The sequence below is a fragment of the Mustela nigripes genome, chromosome 10 (genome assembly GCF_022355385.1).
Source record: "Mustela nigripes isolate SB6536 chromosome 10, MUSNIG.SB6536, whole genome shotgun sequence".
Lineage (NCBI taxonomy): Eukaryota > Metazoa > Chordata > Mammalia > Carnivora > Mustelidae > Mustela > Mustela nigripes.
In genome coordinates, this window is record NC_081566.1 from 63,440,624 (window position 1) to 63,462,526 (window position 21,903).

Here is a 21,903-nt window from a genome sequence, read left to right on the forward strand (position 1 = left end):
TTTTTAGCATGAGTCCCTCTGGAATGTGGGACCTAGGGCAGAATCCCTTTACCAGAATCAAAAAGTGTTACTGACATGACCAGTGGTCACACATAATTAGCTCAGCTTCTTACAGAGGCCTGGAGGTGAGGAACTCCCTTTCAGCTTTACCTTCTCTGTCAGCGGCAACATCAAGAACCTTATATACCTTGAATTTCAGTCTCCTTCCCAGCTGTGTATATTGGCTATAATTTCTTTCCCTTCATCTTTTTCTTCTCCTTTGGTAATAAAATTCTGCTTTTCTAGCAACTGTACCTCCTCAACTCTGGGCAGTGTTCAGGGGGCTGGGATTTTCTGACCAACCAACCTAGGTTGTCCACTCAGGACAGTCTTGGGAGTAGAGGGATCCCACAGCCATGCTGGGCAGGTGATACATGTCAGTGGATCACAGCTGCTTTCCATACCCCGACATGATGAGTAGTCCAGAGACGGACACAGAGGCCCTGCAGCGACGTGGATTTACAGAGATTGAGATGATCTTGGAGACTTCTCTGCTACAAAATTTTAAGAGCTAAGGACCATATTAGCCTAGAGATTCCATCAGTTGTTTTTTGCTACAAACTAGAGAATGCCTGCCTGAGGGGGAAATAAACCAGCTCTGAAGAGTAGGAGCCACGAGATTAAGGAAAGACACCTGCTGATGTCATTTGAGCCCCTGGATCCGGCCTTGCCCACAGGGATTTGGGGGTATATGATGAATTACATTCTTTTATTCTTGTCTTTCTTCTTTATCTAATTCAGGTTAAATTTTTGCACTCATAACCAAAGTGTTCCAAATAATGCACAACTTTCCTCCTACCTGGTTTCCGGATTTTTTTTTTTCTTTTATGTACTTCCCTGTAGCATTTTCCATATGACTTCCCCACTCAAATCCCAGTGACATTGAATAAAAGAGTGAATGAGGCTAACAAAGACTTACTGGTTTTTTTTTCCCCCATATATGGAAGCACTTACCATCTCCTCCACCATTTAATTAACTTCTCTGAGATGTGTGTTATTCTCATGGCTACAAAATATCAGCTCACAAAGTTGGAGTGTTTTGCCCAAGATCATACAGGTAGTGGGCAAGCCAAGCCCCATTCACAGCCTGGAAACACTGACTCTAAAACCTAACTTTCCATCCTCCTCTTGCTCAGGCTTGGAGCAAACATTGAAACAGAAACAAAAACCTGTTGCCTTTGATCTGATACCTTAGATTCATGATGTCTCCGCGGCCTTTCTCTCCATGGTTCCATGACTCTGTCCACCATGTCTCCCCACTTATTCCATCAACGAGATCCTGGATGTTTTCCTAGTTGGTTTAGTCAAGTATAACTCTTACATTTGCCTTTCATAGCTCTTAGGGTTTTAAGGTCAAATTAGAAATTCCATAGAAAGTATTAGGAACCATGACTAGTATACACTAAAAACTCCAAAATATCTTTTGCTGTTGTTATTAATGTAGACGTCTCAGTATGTATTTCTAAATGGATTCGTTATGTGGCCCCAGACCGTCACTATTCCCATTCCCTAACAGACCAGTTCCCTGTAATTAACACTGGAGGTGTGATGTGACCAGGGAAATGTCGTGAAGATTGGCCACCTTCCCTTCGCATGGTTATCTCTCTCGTCTAGGCAGGAGGTGGCTGAAACCCTGCTTGCAAGACAGCGTAAGCTTTCTCACACACATGCTGTTTATCAGGATTTCCAGGGAAATCCAGGGGTAGAAATGATGGACTCGCCACGCTGGGATCGGCCAGGGTGACGGCTTCAGCTTCGGAATGACATGTGGACCTCAAGACGAGGGAGGAGAGATGTCACCTCCCCAGTGACCCAGGGAAGCCGAGAAAATAGCTCTGGATTGAGAGTTGGGGGCTGGGAAGAACAAAAGTTAACAGTGGGAGGCAGGAGGGAGATGACCCCACATTGCTCTGTGTGGCAGCAAATGCCGAACTGAAGGAGTAAAACTGTGTTTAAAAAGTATTCACCCAGATACGATTTGTATCCTGAGAGCTGTGGGTATTGTGGTAAAACGTCCTTGTCCTCTGAAACAGCTGTGGGGGAGGGGCGGAGCAGAAGTGAAGGGGAAAGGATGTGGGTTCCGGCACTTGATGTTCGGAGAAGCCATCCCTTTCCCCACATGTGGTGGTGGCGGAGACGGGCTCAGTGGCCACCCCGGCCACAGAGCCTGCTGTTTAGGGGCTGCCCCGGGCACCTGCTTTATCACATGTTCATGAGAGATTGTGTGCTCTCTCCAGCCCAGATGGACGCCACCTGTTTCTGTGCCAACATCTTGAACTCCTGGGTCCTGAGCATAGCCAAAGGGTTATGTCCTGACTAAATCAGAGCTGCGGGCCTGAGCCTGCAAGCAGTTCTCACGCCCTCGACTCTGCTGTCTGTGTGGGAAGCACCCCCTTCCCCCAGCCCAGACACTCAGGGCAAAACCATTCCCTGGCGGGAGCCCCGAGAGCTGCAGAAAGGGGCTCGGTCTGTCTCTGAATAAATCCTTCTCAGGGCATGGTATCCGGAAAATGTGCTGTAATTCCGTGAAAAGGAGTTGATTCTTTCGTTACTTAATTAACTAAAACATGGCTTCTGAACTTAAGGCTTCTGTAAGAAAGATTGAAGACTGTGTTGACCCTGGCCCACCCCAAGATGAAATTCTCCTTTCTCCCAAACTCAAACTCCTTGAGAAAATAGAATATGATATATAGAAAACTCAGAGTCCTTATGCCATCCAGTCCTGTGTCCAGGTTTCATCTAAAGATACCCTAAAAACAGAAAATAAAGCCAGGAAAAAAAAAATCTGATCTTTAACTGATTCTCTCAAAGGCCATTGAAGGAAATCCCATTCAGAATCCACAGATCAAGTACTTCATAAGGATCAACTTTGCTTATGTTTTTATTAGTAGTTTCCATGGATTGTTTTATTTTACAACCTCTGCCCCACACTCCCATCTCTCTCCCGGGGTCCTGGGACCCTACCATCCTTTTATGGGACTCTCTGTCGAGGGACACGTTGGAATTACACGGAAAGCAGTTATCAGCCAGAACACAGCTTAAATGAGTTCCTCAGATTGGCTTCGCTCACATAACAGAAACCGAAGTTGGGGAGCCTTGGAACCTGGTCAGGAAAGACAGTCTCCCTCGCCTCCAAAGAGAAGAACACTCACAGCAGAAGCTTGGAAGAGGCCACGCTTCCTTGGTCCCAGACACAGGACAACACCTGGAATGACTGTGACAGGAAAATAACAAGCCACCCACGTGGGTAAAGCTTCTTGTCATACACTTGGAGACAGTCGCCACTTTAAGTGCTGTCAATGCCAAAGAAGGTCTACTTGTAGACTCTCTGTGTCATAATCAAGTAATCTAATACAAAGAGAGCAGTCGGGTTCTACCCCACATCATCTTTTACAAGCAGGACTCCCCGTGAAGAGTGTATGCCTCCAGCATTGACCTGGAGAAGCAATTCTGTAATTCAGTGGTTGAGAAATTCACCTTGACAAAAGGGTGTCCATCACCAATCCTGAGACACGTAACAGCATTAATTCAGGGGAGCATCCCACTATTTTACTTCTGAACTTGACAATCACCAAATGGTTCTGTGTTCTCTGCTTTGCCGACTGTGGGACCTTAGTCAAGTCACTTAAGTTCCTGGGTCTATCTTGAAATACTCGATGAAAAGGCTAAGCTAGATCAGCCCTATGTGATTTTCAAGGGTTAAGAGTTTGAAGAAATTCATATCATTTTTAATTTTACCTCCTGAGCAGAGCGACCCACCAAGAAGCTAGTCTAAGAGGACTCGTTCTAATGCTGAAGATTTATGTAATGTGCATCTTTTCCTATTCAACTGTGTTCCTACTTCTTTTTACTCTGGACTGGTTAGCCTACTGCGTTGGAACAATGTGATGGCTCCCACTGACTGTCGTCTACAGCTGGCAAAGTGCCCTCATGCTGGACGAGAAGTTAATAGGACATAAGGATCAAACAGTGTGCGCTCAGGAGGCAAATTGCCTGGATTTGATACCTTCACCACACCTTAGCTGCAGGATCTTGGTGGCTCTGTGGTGCCACCGCTACAAAAGGGAATGAATATAAGAGGACCCCCTTTATGTGTCACTGTGAGGATTAAATAAATTAATACATTGAAGTGCTCTGGACATCCACACGGCACGTGGCAAATATTCAGTCATCATGAGCTACAACGTTCACTGTGACCATAGACCTTCACAGGACAGAACAGGCATTCCCCGCGACCCTTCAGATGCCACAGCTGGAGGAGAAGGCAAGTCAAACTAATCGCCAAAAGTCACAACTTCTAAGTGTCTACTGGTGAGTGTGGTCCCCAGGCAAGCTGGTTTCCTGCGGTGAGCTCTCTACACATGGGGCTTCCCCCTGTGAACCCCTGCCTGGACTTTGGCTGCTGACTCTTCTAATGAGCTTTACTCCCGCAGAATCTGCCCCCAGGGCAGCCGGGGCATCCCAGTGTCCCATCAGCTATCTTATTCATCTGCATCACAGCGGTCTTGTGAACCTGCCAGCTGGGCTATGGACTGCTCAGCTGTGGGACTGGGGCACACACAGGTGTCCTACCTTTCCACCGGAACTGACTGTTCTCATGTCACCTCATCGGTGCCCTTCCGCGTGGCATCACGCAGTTCCCTGCACACGGTGGGGAAGCCCGCACCTCCGTCCCACGCCCTCCCCTGCACTGCTCGCTCCCAGAGGGAACTGGTGCTGTCTGACTCTCTGGGTCCCTCCCCACGTGCCATCAGGTGTTTGCTGATCCCGTGGGCGGACGACGGACAAATGCTGCGCTTGAAGTGGTGACGTCCTTGAGGTCAGAATCAGGCCCCTGCAGAGAGACCTGATTTCATTCAGCTCAAGGAAATTTGGAGTGGTGGAAAGGTTCCTTCCTGGCACTGCACCCAAAATTACAGAGGGATCCAAAGCATAGGTCATCGTCTCTAAAATTTTTTGGAGGGGCAAGGCATCGATTCATGAAGAAATTATACCTGAGGGGGGAAGGAAGTGATATAAGAGGCTACTGGCAGTCCTTGAGTTAGAAACCTCTTCCAAAAATTAATTTTAAGTGAGTTGTTTGAAATTTGGAGTACATTTACCTACGGAAACGTTGTCATAAATTACACTCTGTTCCCAATACTCATCCACGGTATTTTGCCTCAGAAGCCAAAGATGGAAAGGACTTCAGAACTTATCCGGCCAAACCCTCCCGTTTTACGGAGGCTGTGGTGTGACTTTCTCAGCTCACGGGCGAGGAACTAAAGCCGGAATCGGGTCCCTCGACTCCCCGCGAAGTGCTCACTTCAGTCCCAGTCGCTGCCCATAACAGAAAAGGCCACCGTCGCCCCAGGGGGCTGCGTTTGCGTTACCGTTGATCCAACCCCCATCACGAGGCGGGTTCTGGTGACAATGACTTTCCACGCCGCTGCAGACCCCGGCGCCCCCCTTGACCGGCCACGGCCTCCACTGCCCCGTGTTGCAAGCACGTCCTGCCGGTTCCTCGGCCCAGGCGGTCCTCAGATCCGCCTCCTCTTCCCCACCCCTCCCCGTTCAGGCTGCCTCTTCCTCCTCCGGCCCATTTACCAGCTTCCTGTACAACCTCCAAAGTAACGGATCCACAACTTCTAAAATACAAACCAGATCATCTCATTTTTCTGCTTAGAATCTCCCTATGAGTCTTGTTGGCTCCTGGATAAACACATGCAGCCTAAGTTATTCTGCAAACCTCTCCACGACCAACTCTGCCCTTCCTCCCCGTCACGGCCCGCCTGGCCCTCTGCTGCCCCTGGTGCTACTGGGGCATGACCCACCTGTCACACGGTGCTCAGACCACGATGCCTCGTGTTCTCCCCTGTGCCCGGAGCGCCTCCCCTCCCCTGGCCAGTCCCAGTCGGCCGTTGGTGTCCCTTTTGTTCTGCCTCCAGCTTGCCTCAGCCCGTCCCCTGAACACAGCGCTTGAGCCCCTTACCCCAGCGGTGGTGAAAGAAGAAAATCCCATGTAATTCTCCCATCACCTTATTCGGTCACCAGGGGTATACGCAGGGGAGTCAAATCAGGCAATCTGTGATGTTACGGATCTGTTGCGCTGGCTGAAAAATTCTGGGTGGTGTTTCCGAGGCAGAGGCCAGATCGCACGCAGGGACTCTGAGTCCCCAGACAAGAGCTATCATGCCTCCGGGTGTGGTCTGGCTCGCTGGCCTTCAGGAGGACAGTCCCAAGCAGGCCCTGCTGGAATTGTCCTCTGCGTGGCACTATTTCTAGGCAGCCTGCACGTTTGTCCCTCATCCCTGGCCATTCCTGGCTCCGTATCCTTGCTCTGCCTTCTCAGGATCTCAGGGTCCTGACACGCATCTCTCTCTCTCTCTCTCTCTCGTCTCCCTCGGGCCCTCCCCTTTTCCACGTCTCCTCCACAAGGACGGACTCCATCCTCATTACACAGTAGGAGCGTTGGCCCCTTAGGGCCCAAGCGTTAACCCAAAAGCCTATTAAGGAGGTTCTGGCCTGGGCCATCCACAGCTACTGGGTAGTTTCTACTGTCTAGCCTTTAAACCCAAAGATTGATCGTTTTCCCATTGAGGGGAAGAAGTGGTTAGTTTTGTGCCACAATGGTATTTCTCTAATTAAAGAGAAGTTGATGACACTTGTTTACGATAGTGCATTTTGCTGAGTTTGAAGGCTTTGTTGGGCATCAGCACTGACCAGAAGCCACTCTGACCAGCAGACTTGCCCTCTCCTTCCGGCCGGGCGGCATGCCTCTCCTCCGTGCCCCGTAACAGGGTGAGAGACGGCTCTGGTCCTGCCCTCACGGCACCACACTGTGAGGTCTGCTCGTACTTCTGTCTCCAGCACGCCCGAGTCTTGGAGAGCACGAGCTGTGCTTTATTCACCTTCGTGATCTTTATCCCAACAGCAGTACCCAACACACAGTCGATGCTCAAGACAGGACGGTTCTTGTTTTGTTGGATTTCATGCCCTCCTCTGATATCTGGGATTCGTGCAAGGGCTGACCCATGCCCTCAAGGGTCTTACATCCAATGCAACGTTAATTATTACTACCATGAATAACGGTCCTTTCCTGAGATGAGGGGGTAGATGAGACGCCAAGAATTACTATGCAGATGGAAGACACAGAAATATATTTAGCTAACCAACAACTAATAGCTCAGATGAGCAGACTGGCCAGCTGTGATGACTCAGCATGAGTTGGGGGCTTCTCCTAAGTCCGGCAGGAGCCCACGTGCTCTCCCTTCTCTCCAGGTTCTGGAGGAGGTCCCCACTTTGCGGAAGGGTGGTAAGTACTCGGACCCCCGCACAGAGTCAGATACCAAAGGGACGGCTCACAGATGCTCCTTTCAAATCAGCTGCACATCAAGGAAACATCCTCAAGTCTAGACGAGAATTTATTTTAAACAAATAAAGATATGTAGCAGAGTCTAAGGGACGCATACAGGTCCGTTAGAAAAGGGAGTCTTTCGGGAACTTTCATTCTTACGGAGATGAGGCAGGCGTATGGGCCGTTGGCACATGGATATCACTCTATCTCCTTTCTCCGAATTGCAAAAATTGGCAGAGAGGCAAGATCTAGTGGTGATGAGGGACTTCAACTAGCAGGACATCTGCTGGAAGTCTCATGCAGAACATCTGATGAATTCTTGCCTTGCCCTGCTGACAACTTAATCTCTCTGTACGTAGAGAAAGCAATGAGGGGGAACAGGTACTCAGGACTTAATTATGACCAGCAAAGAAGACCTGGGTCATGATGTGCCTGTTGTAGGCAAGTGACTGGCATTTCCAAAAACGAATAATAAACGATAGTGTGCCCTCTTCTAATAAAACATGGCGGCCATCTCCATTCCTTTTGGGAAACAGGCAATGTATGAATAAGTTAATTAAAATATTCAGATCAGTGTACCCCAGACACCAGGAGAGCCGATTTCAAAAAGTTCAGAGTGAAGGATTATGATCTTGTGACCCACGATGCAAAATAGTAATGGAACTCCATTCTTTAATGGGATGGGCACTTCTGAGACATGAAATCCAAATAAAATAATCATGAGTCATCCTGATAAAAAGAGAAGGCAGCTAACAAAACCCACGGGGCTTCATAAAGAGCTCTTTGATGAGCTCAGATTGAATAAAGACCTGCACAAAAGATGTTAGGAAAGTGGAACTCCTAGCAAATCCGCAAGTTCACATAGTCCCGCAAGCCGAGGAAGAACATTAATGCTCTGTATTTACTGACGATTTGCTGGGTGCCTGGTACCATTCTCAGCACTTCACATATATTAACTCACGGTTTCCTCAGGAGAACGTGATGAAGTAGGTGCACATTTTTTCTTGTTCCCACGGATGAGTAATCTAAGAAACAAAGTGGTTAAGTCACTGGCCCAAGGTCAAAAACCAACACTGAGCAGAGCTGGGATGTGAACCTGGCGAGCTGCCTCCAGGACCCACACTCTGGACAGCGCTTCTCAGGGCACTAGAAGTAGGTGAAAGGGCCGAATGCCTGGGTCTTCGGCAAAGCAGTCGCTTTGTACGGCTCTGAGAGGCTCCCCTGAAATGCTTCTTGTGTTGCCCTTTTGTCCAAAGCGAAGAGTTTTAAGTGGGAGTAGGTAGACTAACCCATGCTGTGATATTGAAGCCTATGGCAAAAGAAAACAGCTTCTCGTTGCTCCAAAATCATAGCTGTCTTGGGGATTCTGTTAACTGGCCAGAAAGGAAACGGGAGCCCTGGGTGGGAGGGGCGTCTTGGGACTCGTCATCCTGAAGATGCCCCCTGCTGCCGCTGTCTTGTTTTAGTCCCTGTGGTTGACTGGACGGGGCTCAGTTCTGCGTGTGACGTCTGGCAGGGAGCACTCACCCCCATGCCACCCGTGCCCAGGGGAATAAAGCTGACGGTGAAGGGTGGGTGCTGTACCAAGTCCTCCTGGTGGCCACGGGGCTCCCCCGTCACAACGCATGTGACAGTCACAAGGCATGTCACCCTTTCCAGAGTGCTGCCACACGCGTCATCGTGTCGGTCCCCACACTACGGTTCCAGGCTTACTGAACGGCGGTTTGGAGGAGGGGTCAACATGCTCGCAGACCTGGAATGGAGTTAACCACGGGTTCTGGCGCCTGGAGGGCAGTGGTAGAAAAGAGGACTTCCCTGTGTCGGGGTGTGGGGGGCCCGTCTGCGCTCTGCAGGGGCAGGACGTCCCAGCAGAGACAGCACCTGATGCCAGGAGTGTAGACGTGGGGCAGAGGGACTGGTGACTGCTTCCAGGCTGGCCTGCTAGATTCACACTCCCTCAAGAGAACACCACCAGCAGTAATCATCCCAAACGGAGGACTGATGTGGGAGTCACCATCCTGCCCGCTGCCTTGCATCCGCCCATTAAAAGAAAGAAAACTCGGGGCACCTGGGTGGCTCAGTAGGTTACGTGTCTGATTTCAGCTCAGGCCGTGATCTCAGGGTCCTGGGATTGAGCCCCGCATCCAGCCCTGTTCTCAGCAGGGAGTCTGCTTGTCCCTCTCCCTCTGCTCCTCCCCACGCTCGTTCTCCCCGTCTCTCAAATAAATAAATAAAATCTTTAAAAAGAAGAAGAAGAAGAAGAAGAAAATTCAAGGCCAAAGAAAGAACAACTTACTACTACATCGGCTTTTGTGTTTACATCTTGCTGGAGACTGAGAAAAGATTTGTCACAAACTGGCAAGAATCCACAGACCAGTATTTGGGAAACATTGGATTAGAGGGTTTTTAAGGTTCTTTCTAATTCTAAAAATTGACCAACTCCAAATCACTCATTTGGGTACTTAATTACGGCTTTCTCCTGTTGCATCCAACTTCTTGACCATAGACTCAGTGCCAAGCACGGTGCCGAGAACTTCACATGCTAGGCCAGTGTAGTCTTCAGGGAACCCCTGGAAGGGGTGCTTGCTTGCACACTTCTGGTAGAAACTGAGGCCCTGAGATGCCCGGGGCTCGTCCCTGGTCACATGGCTGGGAATCCAGCTCTGGTCTCGGTCTTCAGTGCCTTTGCTTTCAATGACCATATTACAGCCCTTTGATTATTAAATACTCATATGATATTTCAAGTGTTTTTGGAGACCCCGAGCACCTGGATGGCAAGGTCCATATGTTTTTTATTTCTGTGTTTCATGGTCATAGTCAACGCACTATGTCTACTCAGTCGACAAAATCAGCAGCATGCGTGCCGTGCCGGCTGCGGTCGGCCAGTCAGCTCCGGATTTACAGAAGGCACCCAAAAGACACTTGTTAACGGTTTGGTCAGCAAATTTGTGTAGGAGAGTGATGCATCTCTGCAATTGGTAAAATTGTACTCTTGTTTAATTTATATGCTGAATCTTCAAACTCACAGGAATCATCAGCAGAGACCGTCTTTTCTCTGACTTAACAACCCAAACAAGGAAAGTCCTGATGTTTTTTTGCTTCTCAGATGCCTCTCGATGCCAGGGAGAACAGCGAGGACCCAGCCTGCCCTTTCTTTCTTGCGTTCTCCAACCACCCAGCCAGGCCTGCCAACTGTTCTACAACCTGGAAGACCAAACGGGCTCCCCTCTGGGCCTTTTCGAGCCTTGGCACCATTAAAAATGGTTGGGAATAACGCAGTGTGAGCCAAACAGTATGAAGGGTGGTTCTGAGAAGGGGGAGAATGTAAGATTCTGGGGGATGGACAGCTTGGTGCCGGGCTTCCCAGCTTCTGTGCACACAGTGCACATCCTGGGCCACTGTCCCGCGTTCCCAGGGGGTCGAGGTACTGCACTGCCAGGGCCACAGGGGAGAGAGAGCCCCTTGCCCAGAGTCCAAGCTGCATGTGAGCACGGCAGATATGATCCAGCCGCTTCTTGCTTCTTCCGGAGGCTCACCGGCTGCCCTCGCCGCCCCTCCCCCGCCACCCGCCCCTGGGCGCTGCTGCTCGCCTTCAGCCCTGGCCTCCCCACCCCACCACACGCAGGCATCCAGTGCGGGGGCTCCAGGGCCTGTAGGCGGCGGGTGAGAAGAGCAGAATCAACCCATGACAACCTGGTGGCAATAGTCACATCCACTTGAAAACTGCCTGAGAATGAACCGCATGTTCTTGTGCGGATATGCAAACACATGCAAATGTATGCAAATGTGCGACCCTCTTAACTATTTTCTCCATCTGGTTGTGGCCCCTTGTGGTGAGGCCAGAAGGAAGTGGGCTCCAAGTGGTGGATTCTGTCCAGTTCTCCCCTGGGCGGTGGGCGTGGCTGGAGAAACAGATGCTCTGTTGAGCCCTTTGGGGAGGGGGCAGGGCCCCTGGGTAGGCTCCCGCCCCATAAACGTCTCTGGTTTTGAATCAGCCTGATCTGGCCAGGCAAAGCGGAGGAGCAGGAGCAGCGGGCCTTCTGTTCCCTGGCCCCTTCCTCATCGCCAGCCCCTCCCAACCCACCCCGGCTGTCTGTGATGCCGCTACGGCACTGACGGGAGGATCACAAGGACCGGGGAAACCTCCACACCCCTGAGGCTCAGCCGAGGGCTGGAAAACAAGAAGGCTGAGCCTGATTCGCTTCTAGGTCCCTCCCAGAAGCTCGGATCTGAATGTCTGGGATCTGTGATGGAAAATAGAGCAACGGGGCAGTGCGGATGTGACTCACCAGCAGCTTGGATGCGAGCGAGAAGGGAACACGCTTGAAAGTCAGCCGGCAACACGGGCCTGGGTTCAGATCTCCGGTTCTTCTGGGTCCTAACAATTCCTGCATCGACAAATCGCATAATTTCTGATTTAAGGGTCCCCTTTTTCCCTTTTGGTACTTGACCTCTGTCCTGCATACATGCATCAGTATATACCACAGACACTGCAAATGCACGCTTTGTGTCCAGCCCTGGGCAAGGTTCTAGCAACGGAAAGACAAGGAAGCCATAGACTCTGTCCTTCAGACATCTAACCTGGGGGGAAGGGGCACCCAAGGACAGAGGTGACATAACCCGGGGTGCTAAGATCCCAGAATGCTTTGGGAGCACAGAGGATGGCCACAGGTAAGGGGACACCTGAGGCGGACTTGGAGGACAAGTAGGCGTTGGCCAGACAAAGGGGGAGGGGCTGTAGAGAGGGCTCAGTCCAGGGGAACAGCCCCACGCAGAGGCGCCGGGCCTGACAGGAGGCGGCTTCCTTTGGGGAGCAGCTCGCCACACATGGTGTCTGGAACTTCGCGTGACTGGCAAGGCGGGTTCGAGGAAGGAAGGAAGGGCTGTCTGTGCCGGGCTGAGGCCGGGCTTTCCTCGAGGATGGTGGGGAGCCGGTGACGGCCGGCGGAACGGTGGGTGTGTTTTCAGAATCTCTCTTGCTGCGGGGGGCATGTGCTCAGGACGGGTCATGGTGGGCCCGGGAAACCCATCAAGAGGCTAGAAACGCTAGTTCCCCCGCGGGCCCCAGAGAAGGCGGATCTGTGCCCACATCCCGCCCTGTGAACCAGAGCTGCGCCTCGGCCCAACTGCGAGGCCGGGAAGGAGGAGCCCGGGGTCCGCATCTCTGCTGCTTCCTCCCTTTGGCTCCTGATGGGCCTCGGCCGCTTGGTTCTCTTCTGCGGCCCGTGGCGCCCCTGCAGCGGCATCTCGAATACACGAACTTGCACGTATGGTCCGGGCTTTAGTTCAGGGCCCGGCTTAGAGGGACTCTGCGTTAAAAGGGGAACCCTGGGTGAGAGGAGGTGTTGGCCGGCGAGAGGCGGAAGGCTAAGGGCAGGCGTCTGAGGGACCCGCCAGGCCCTCCCACCGCCCACCCGGTGCTCCCGTCACAGGGCGAGGCTGCCTCCTGCTGCCCAGAGACCCGCCTGCTGGGGTCGGCTCTGTGCCACCAGACGCAGCAAAGCTTGGCCTCTGCTAGAGGACAAGGTGCCCAGATCGGGGTCAGAAGCCGAAGACTGTGTGTGGCTCTACACATACGCACGTGTGAGCGCACCCACCTGCCCCCTGACTGCGTGGCCTGGTGTGAGACCCTGTGTTCCGCGTGACGCTCTGTGGTCTTCGCTACCTCGAGGAAGGGATGCTTTCCTTCCTGCGGCTCGCGACCAGCGCCTCGGGGCCCCTAGATGCTCTGTCCTGCCTGTGCCTACACTCACTGCCCCTCTGGTCGGCTGACCGTTTCCCACAGTCGCCTTCCCGGCGTCCCTCCCAGCCAGAGCACGAGCATGGGAACCGCAGAAAGGCAGGAAGGTCGGTTCTCCATCACCTCGCCCTCCGACCTGTGCCCTGTGGGGCTTCGAAGATGAGACAGTCGTCTCTACTTCTGGGAATGAGGGGACCGGGGAAGGAACGAGAAAGTGTTTTTGTGGGTTTTGTTTTATTTTATTTTTTTTATTTTCTCACTTTTTCTAAACTGTGGGAACTAAGCTCATGCAGAGCCAGTGCATGGAAAGGTCTGAACTTTGAAGTCCAGTCTGGAGGGCAAGGAGACTGAAGAAGGGGGACATCCTAGGAGCCAGGCCTTCACCCGCTGGGGGAGGGGTGTGAGGGCTGGGGGGTGACCGCCCGCCGAAGCGTGCAGTGCTCCTCACCCTCAAACGAATTTCCCGAGTTGCCCGGCATCCTGTGAGAGTGCGGATTCTGACTCAGCCGTGGTCTGGGGCTGGGCCTGGGACTCTGCATTTCCTCCAAGCTCCAAGTCCTGCCAATACTGGGATCCGCAGCCCATATTTTGAGTGGCAAAGGCATAGAACATGTGCCATTAATCTACTGCCAGATTGCTGAGGGCAGCTCAGCGTCTCCCGAGCGGACTGGTTCTCCCACAACAAGGAGCCTCCGAAAGGACCCGTGTTCCAAGGGAGAGAAACCACAGGCGACCATGTGCGAGGAGCTTAGGCGTGGTCACACTGGGGTCCCTGGGGCAGGGCTCAGTATCATAAACAGCATGGAGGAGGTATCGCTGCTTTTTGGCAGTCCAAGAACATTTTATGCTCTGCCCTAAATAATACTGTAATGCAGCCAAAGCCTGCCCAAATGCCCGGAAAATGCCTACAACAGCCGCATTGTCGCCTTTGCGGGGCTGGCCTCTGTTTTAAAGGAACGTTTCCTCGGAGTTTCTTGTTAGGCTGTCTCGGGCATAGTGTGTTAGCCTTTCGGTCCCCGGGCCAAGTGGAGACCCAGGAGCCGAGGTGGAGAGCATCCAGCAGTCCAGCTCCTTCTGGCGGAGCTGATGGGCCGGGGGAGTGAGCGGCCCCGAAGGCAGTGGATGCTTTCCCAGCTGCCTGTAGGGCAGACTCTTCCTTAATACTAATGGTGGTGTATTTCCTCCGAGCTGGAACTCGTTTGACAGCTTCCACGTCTGTCAGTTCATTTAATCTCCAGGTCAGATCTGGGAGTGCAGCAGGACTGGCATCAGTATCAGCTTTTTCTCAAGTGGGCAGACGGAAGCCTGGAGAGCCCAGTGACGGGCTCAGAACGCCTGGACCTGGCCGTCCCATCTCAGCCCAGCGCTCGGCCAAGCACCGCGTCCTCACCACTGTGTACCTTCCCAGGGCACAGAGGCGACCTTGGAGTCCCTGGCTGGTGGCTGGGCGTCCCGCGGAGGGGTGCACTCCGGTTAGTGGAGGGGGTCTAGGTTAGGATCATCCCAGGCTTGGCAACAAGGGGCAGGTGGATGCAATCGGTCAGCGGTGCCTTCATTCTAACACCTCCATTTCTTAATGCTAATTCTGTTGAGGGCTTTCTAAAAATACGTATTTTGGTTTCTCTGCTTTCCCTTCCTTCGTCCTCTTACGGCCCATATCAACTAGTAATTTCTAGCTAAACCTGGGTCTGGAGAGACGAGGGGCCGAAGTGACCACCTCTGGCCACTAGAGGGACCCCAGGCACCAGCTTCGGGTTTTTGCAGCAGTTGGTGCCAGGAATGGTCCCCACCTCTTGGAAAGATTCAGGTCAGGTGCTTATCTGGCTAAGAATCCTTCATTGTTCTACAGACCCGGTTTGGAAGAGACCAAAGTATCCTAGCTCTGAACCAGAGGACTTTAATTCAAGGATCCAAGCAAAGAGATTAAAATCATCACAAGTGGGACCCAGACACCGGAATCAAAGAATTACTAGCTCTTTCATTTAACGTATCATCCCAGGGATTTCAGAGTCTTCTGGCCCCAAATATTCTGATTCAGAACATCTTGAATTGAGTCAAGGACTATTGAAAGCCTCTCCCCAGGCGATTCGGATGCACTGCCAATTTGGGGGAAAGCAGTTGGACTAGCCCTGGCTGGGTCCCCGTGCATGGGAGATCCCTCCGCTGTGTCTGATGATTTGTTACTGTTCAGCCTCAGCTTGAGTCCTTTCTGTAACTGTGAGCTCATAACTCAAATCAGATCTGTCCTCTTATTCTCTTGCAAGATACCAGTTCTGTTCTCCTGTAACAGCATTTAGAAGCACGTGCAAGTTATCTGCGTGTTTAGTGTCTCATCTCTGCCGCTCACATTTGTCTCTAAAGTCCACAAGGGCCAGGCCGTCCTCACATGTGTTCGCCACAGTAAAACAAGAGCACAGAGCAGTGCGGAGCTCCGTGTGTGTGTGTGCGTGCGTGGAGGACTGTGTGTGCACACACGTGAGTGTGTCCGTGTGCATGTATTTTTTATAGTAACAAGGATGCCATAGCCCATCCCTGTCATCTGTATTCCAACTGCAGAAAGACTTACTTAACGTTCAGCCTAAACCAATCTGTTACTTCCCCCCGACCCAGGGTCCCTAGTTCTAAGCTACAGCTGACTTTTCTCTAATGTTCCCTTCACAGCACAGCCCCTCAGTGACATGAAGATAGCTGGGTGTTTTCTGCATCCACCCAGAGTCAGGGTCTCACCCACCTCCCCTGCTCCTTCAGCCCTTCTGTGAGGGGTGGGGGTCTGTCATTTCGACCATTCCCCTTTAAAGAGCTCTAATTCATTAGTGTGGGCCCCAGAGCTGAGCTCTTGGTTCCCAAACTGGCCAGGGCAGGGCAGGAAGGAGCGGTGGCTCGTCCTGCCTCATCCCCGATTTGAGCTTGAGTCTGCATTAGCTTTTTGGCTGCCGCACACACTACTGAATCATCTTTAGCCTGTGGCCAAGTGAAACCTCTAAGCTGGTGTTGGTTTTTTTTTTTTTTTTTTTTTTTTAATAAGAACGTCTGTCAAGCCAGGTTTCTTCCTTTTTTTTTTGGTGCAATTGATTTTTTTTTTTTTTTAAACACAGGTTTTGCCTTAATTTCTATTAACTCGTATTTAATTTCTGCGATTCTTGCTATCCCAGTGGGTGTCCCTCCGACTCTGGGCTCCCGGAGATTTCCATGGATTTCTCCTTGTCAGTCAGCCCAGAACGCGGCGGGAGCAGCCCTGTCCTGGAGACTCAAGGAGTGGCCACAGAGGAGAAACAGGGGCATGCTTTTGGAGCCTGCAGGCTGCTGGCAGAGACAGTCCACTTCGTCCTCATCTCTTCCTTGGGTCACAGGCGGAAAGGGACCGACTAATTTGTAAAGGGCTTTCTTCCCCGAAGCTCCCCACCCTTTCCCTGTCCTCTGGGTAATTGCTCTCATTGTACTGACTTTCATAATCCACCACACCCACCTTGGAAGAGTGTGAAGGGAAAACACCCCCCCCCCCCTTCTTGTATCTTCTTGCATCTTCTCTGTGTCTGTACAGAAAGAATGTTCCCATCCACCCCAGAGAGGCAGGACCACCCGCTCATGCAGGGCTTTGTGATTGGCTAAGGGTCTGTGGGCGTGAAATAGAAGCCAGGACCGGGACTGAGCCATCAAGGTGACCGAGGATGTTGCGGGGCGTCCATGTGTCCTGGGACCCAGACTCGTGAAAGGTTATTAAGGAGAGAGCTGAGAAGTCCTGAGAACCTAAGAAGGAAGAGATACAGGGAGGGGCCAGGTGGGTTCAGGGAGATGTCGATGTCTGCAATTGTGTCTGGGTTCTTTTTGGGTCTTCTGGGACCTCTCCCAGTGTGCTGACTTTAGGAGTCACTCAGTACATCCTTTAAATGAAATGCGTTACATACCCCTAAGTGCCTTAAAGGGTTAACCTGACCTAGGGCCCAGAACTGCAGAGAGAATGAATGGGCCACGGTGGGTGGGGCTGGGTTCCAGAAGGCTGGAGAAGGAGCCAGAGCCCAGAGGTCTGGAGGGGGCAGTGGCAATGGGCAGTGGGGGCCACAGGCTGAGCTGGAACTGAAGCGGAGGAGAAGGAAGGATAAAAAGCCAGCAGCTCCAGTGGGCTCCCTCCCTGAGTGTGATCAAATCTGAGAAGGCTGCTGGACTCCAAATTGGATTCTGAGCCACTGGAAGACTGTCTCCTTGAACTCGGGACGTCCCTGGGGACTCACTTTCCCTCAAGTAAAGATGAAGAGTGACAGGCCTTCCAGCCCTCCCCTGCCGCCCGGAGCTGTACTGTCCCAGAGGAAAGTGAGCCTCGCTCCTCCGACCTGGGCTTGGGGCCTGTGGGGAGTCCAGAGTCCCCTGGCTGCCGCTGGCCCTCATGGACACAGAAAACAGGTTCTCAGGCCAGAAATCTTTTATTTTTTTTTTTTTTCTTCTGAGCCGTTATTTGAATTCAAGTTCGTTAAGACGGAGTGTGGTGCTGGTTTCAGGAGCAGAATTCAGTGATTCATCACTTATGTAGAAGTGCCCCCTCGAAGGCCACCCCCCACTCACCCCATCCCCCCACTGTCCTCCGTCTACCCAGGCCAGAAATCTTGTGCTGATGGTCCTCCGGTCTCTTCAGCCCACGGATGATTTAGGGCTGGGAGAGATGCCCTGGAGGCCTTCGGGAGGAGGAGCGCCATGTCCTGACATTTGTTCTGGGGGAATCCTGTGCTTACTTATTCCTCAGTCCCAGGGGCCTGTAAGCCCTCCAGGTTGGAGCACCACAATTTATTTGTGTGAAGTTAATTAATTCACATACTTAGCACCTACTTCCTGAGCTCTGACTTCTAGTCACAAAAGAGAAAAAGTTCCCACATTCCTGACACTTGTTTTGGGGGGTGGAGGGGTGCAGAGGAGCAGGAAACTGGCCACTAAACAATGAAGAAAGGAGACAGTTTCCGAGTGTGATACACACCATGCTGGAAACATCCCCGGTGAGCTGGTGGAGAGTAACAGGGCCGGGTAGGTGGGGGCTCTCTCTCATTGGATGTCAGGACAGGTGATATTTGCGTTCAGATCTGGAGGATGAGAAGGAGCCAGTCACGGAAAATGCACAGGGAAGAGCGTTTCTGGCAGAAGGGACGCCAAGTGCAAAGCCCAGAGTAGAAACGGGACTTGCCCATTCAGAGAACAGAAAGTACTTTAGGTCCCTGGGCCTCAAGCTTCCTGAGCAAGCGGGAGACGAAGCCACTGTCTGATCACGGAAATTCCTGTGTTGAGTTTAACTCCAAGGGCTGTGGGGAAGAACTCCATGCCAAATTGTGAGTGTAATATTCTATTTTCCTAAAGAGAGATTCATCACTTTCACTGGATTTTCCAAGAGACTTAGGATTTCCCCTTCCCCAAGCATTAGTAATACCCGACTTTGAGGGAGAAAAGCAGGCTCAGGTCCTTCAGAAAGAGGCCATTTGCAGCCATAGACAGTGTATCATTCTTTCAGAACCTAGGGAATGACGCCGGGAAAAGGTTCAAACCATTAGCCTGGAGGAGGACAAAGCTGGGACTTGGAACATCATCTGGGAATCTTGGGAGTAGGCAACTTTCAGTGCTCCCAAAATGTGATACAAGGAAAGGCAGAGAGACTTGGCAGTGTTGGGTAGATGGGGCTCTAATGCTGAGAGCCTGGTTCCCAAACACCTGGATGGTGCATTAGGCACATCTGAGGAACTGCAACGACTTCTTCCTCCCATTTATACAACTGTGTCTGAAAGATGTCCTAAATCTAAGTGTAACATCAAGACGGCTGAAATCCCCTACAGCTGTGCCCCTCTAATTCCCCTGAACCAGCTTTTCAAGGGGCTTTCTGGAGATCCTACAACCAACCGGTAGTCACAGGGGAGGAGAAAGCTGACGCCCACCTCTGCTGAACTCATTTCTCAACCGGTCCTGTCTCCTGGCTCATGTCCCACCTGCCCAAATCACCCAGAAGATGTGCGGATTCGATCTGGAAGGACTTGGACTTGTTAATTAACCTAAACAGTCACATTCGTCTACAAGGTGCATTATTGTTAATTAAAGCTGCGATTCTCCTTGTGCCCAGACGGCGGGCTGCTCTTGTCAGAATAATTAGATAGCATACGATGGTTTTCATGCAAATCCCTGGCAATTAGAGCTGGCGATGAATTGGATTTGAAATCCCAGTGAAGTTCTCAATCAGAATTCCCCAGAGGGCCACCTCTGGGGGAAGATGATGATGGGGCTGTGGGGTCAGGACATGGGAGTGGGGAAAAGGGTGTGAGCACAGGTATCTGTTTCCTACAACCTCTGGGAGGGGCCCCGGGCCTGGAATAAATGACCTGTGGGTGTCATTGTGATCTTCAGTCTTCCCCCAAAGGAATAAGTCTCCCTCCAGGAGTGCAGGTGGATTTTCCCCAGGGCCTGGTGAGTGCCCCATGCTGGCCTGCTCCCTGCTCTTCTCTGTGGGAAACAATTGTTCCCCTAGCCCGGAGGCCCCCTAACTCAGACACAGGGAAGGTCCCTGCCAACCCTAAGATGAAATTCTGAAGGGTTCTCAGGAAACAGGAGCTGGGTTCCTGAGGGGTTGTTGGGAAGATGCCAGGTTCGGACCAGTTTTGGGGAAGCTGGTGGCAGGTGGTGGGTGGGTTAGTGGCTTGGGGTGACAGCCTGGGCTCGGGAGGACCCCACGAAAGCCTTGAAGAAACACCCGAGGTCGGGATGAGACTCAGAAGAAGCATCCCAGTGCAGGAGACCGTGCAGGAAAGGGTCGCGGGGAAGGACTGGGGTAAAGCGGCAGGGCAGGGGTGGGCTGGGCGGGAGATAAGTGTGCGGAGGCCCTCCCCAGACCTCCCTCCCCAGCCTCAGGGACCTCTTATCAGCCGCGGGCTTCTGCCTCGGCCTTGGCTTGGTGAGGGATGTGATAGGGGGCTCTCTGGGCTTCTTTCCAGCGAGACCCTGCAGGCGCAGTTTGTGTCTCCTGGGCTGGGGTCGCCGGGGCTGGGGCCAGGCCTGGTTGCACAGCGCCCCGGAGGCGGAGGACAGCCCGCTGAGCATCAGGTTGACCCTGGAAGGTTTGGGACCACCCTGCGCTTCCCCTCCGCTAGGTCAGCCTCTCAGGCAGAGCCCTGAGCGGGGGTGGGGGGGTGTCCGGTGTCGTTGGAGGAGGGGGTTGTGGGGGGATGTCAGGTAGGATGCAGAGGGGGAGGAGCTGGCGGGTTCCGAGAAGTCCTCTCTGGAAAGCGGCTGAGAGAGCAATCCCTGTGCCGCCTTCGCAAACTGTGGTCGGAGGCCTTAGCATAATTTAGGTTTGTAAATTCTCTCTTTTTTCTTCATTTTCCTTCTCTTTCCTGTCTCAGAACGAACGCCTCCTGCGGCTCCGGCCCTAAGTCCCGCCTTTCAATTTAGGATGCACCAATCAGCCGCTACCCTGACGGTTGCTAAGCGACGGGAGGGGGGGTCGGAGGCTTTGTCACGCACCCACCTGGGAAAATTCCCGAGGATGCTCCGGCTGGGCCTGGGCCTCTCCTGCGCTCTCGCAGTGTCTCCAAGCCCAGAGTCGAGCGGAGCCGGCGCAGGGGGAGCGGCTAGAGCACATCTGTACAACACGGGAAGGCTGTCGGGGTTCAGACAGAGGGGAGGCACCTTCAAGTCTGCCCAGCTTTCACTTGGGTTGGAGGCACCTTGGGGACGTGGCCTCTTGGGCAGAGGGCGAGTTTGTCGGTGGCCGCCGAAGTTCTCCCCCTTACGGAGAGGGCTTATCCACTGTCCTTCCAACCACTACCCAGACTTGGAGAAAAACCCTCCAGGACTATGACTATGAGCAGGACATGGGGCTGTGGTGTGACAGATGGAAAGAAAGACCCTTTTCAGGAGCTGAATGGGGGAAAAATCCAGAGGATTCTAAGCAGAAGACGAGTCAGATCAGGCCCCTCCCCTCAAAGTGCCTCAACCCCCTTGACTTCTTGGTTTTTAGTTCCCTGTATGCATCCCACACAGACACCCAGAGAAGGCTCAGCATAGAAGCCAGGGGAAAGAAAGCCCATTTGGGTAAGGGAGTGAGTCATTAATCCTGATTCCACATTCGGAAAACAAGGATAGAGGGAGGAGCCCGCAGGAGGGAGGGTCAGAGGGAAGGCACGCGGGGGTGCGGCCGGGGTGCGGCGCAGGCCGCGGTGCCGAGGCGGCCCCGCGTGTGGACCGGTGCGATTCCGTGCTTGCACCCAGCAAGATGTAGGTTCCAACAGATGGAGACACACAGATGCACACACACACACGCACATGCACATGCACACTCACACACACAGGGATTAGTGTCCTGCCGAGAAACAAACCTCGGGGAGATGATTCCTAAGAAGTGGCTTTTGGAATTGTCTTGATATGTTCCCTGGACAAAGTGAGGCCCCCTGGGATGCTGCTCTGCCTGATCTCTAAGCAAAGCCAACAGCGGTCCGGGAGACAGTAGTCCGAGAGGAAGGCTAGACAAGTCGGACAGGACGGGGGCCATGCTCTCGGCTCTTCTCTCTCCTCTGGTCTTCTCTCTCCTGTTTTGAGTCCTCTTTCATTTGCTTTCCCGAGCAGGCGCTCTTCCTCCTCCATCTCTTCTGGTTTCTCAGGCCCCCTGCTCCCCTCATACTCAGGCGAATCTCCTCCCCTTTGAGACGGCAATAACCTCATACCTCTGGAGAACATCTCTGCACCCTGAGGAAGTTTGTATGTCATTCACTTTCTCCCCATGCCAGCTAGAGAAACGGACGCCGGCAGGAAGGTCCGGTTTCTCTCCATT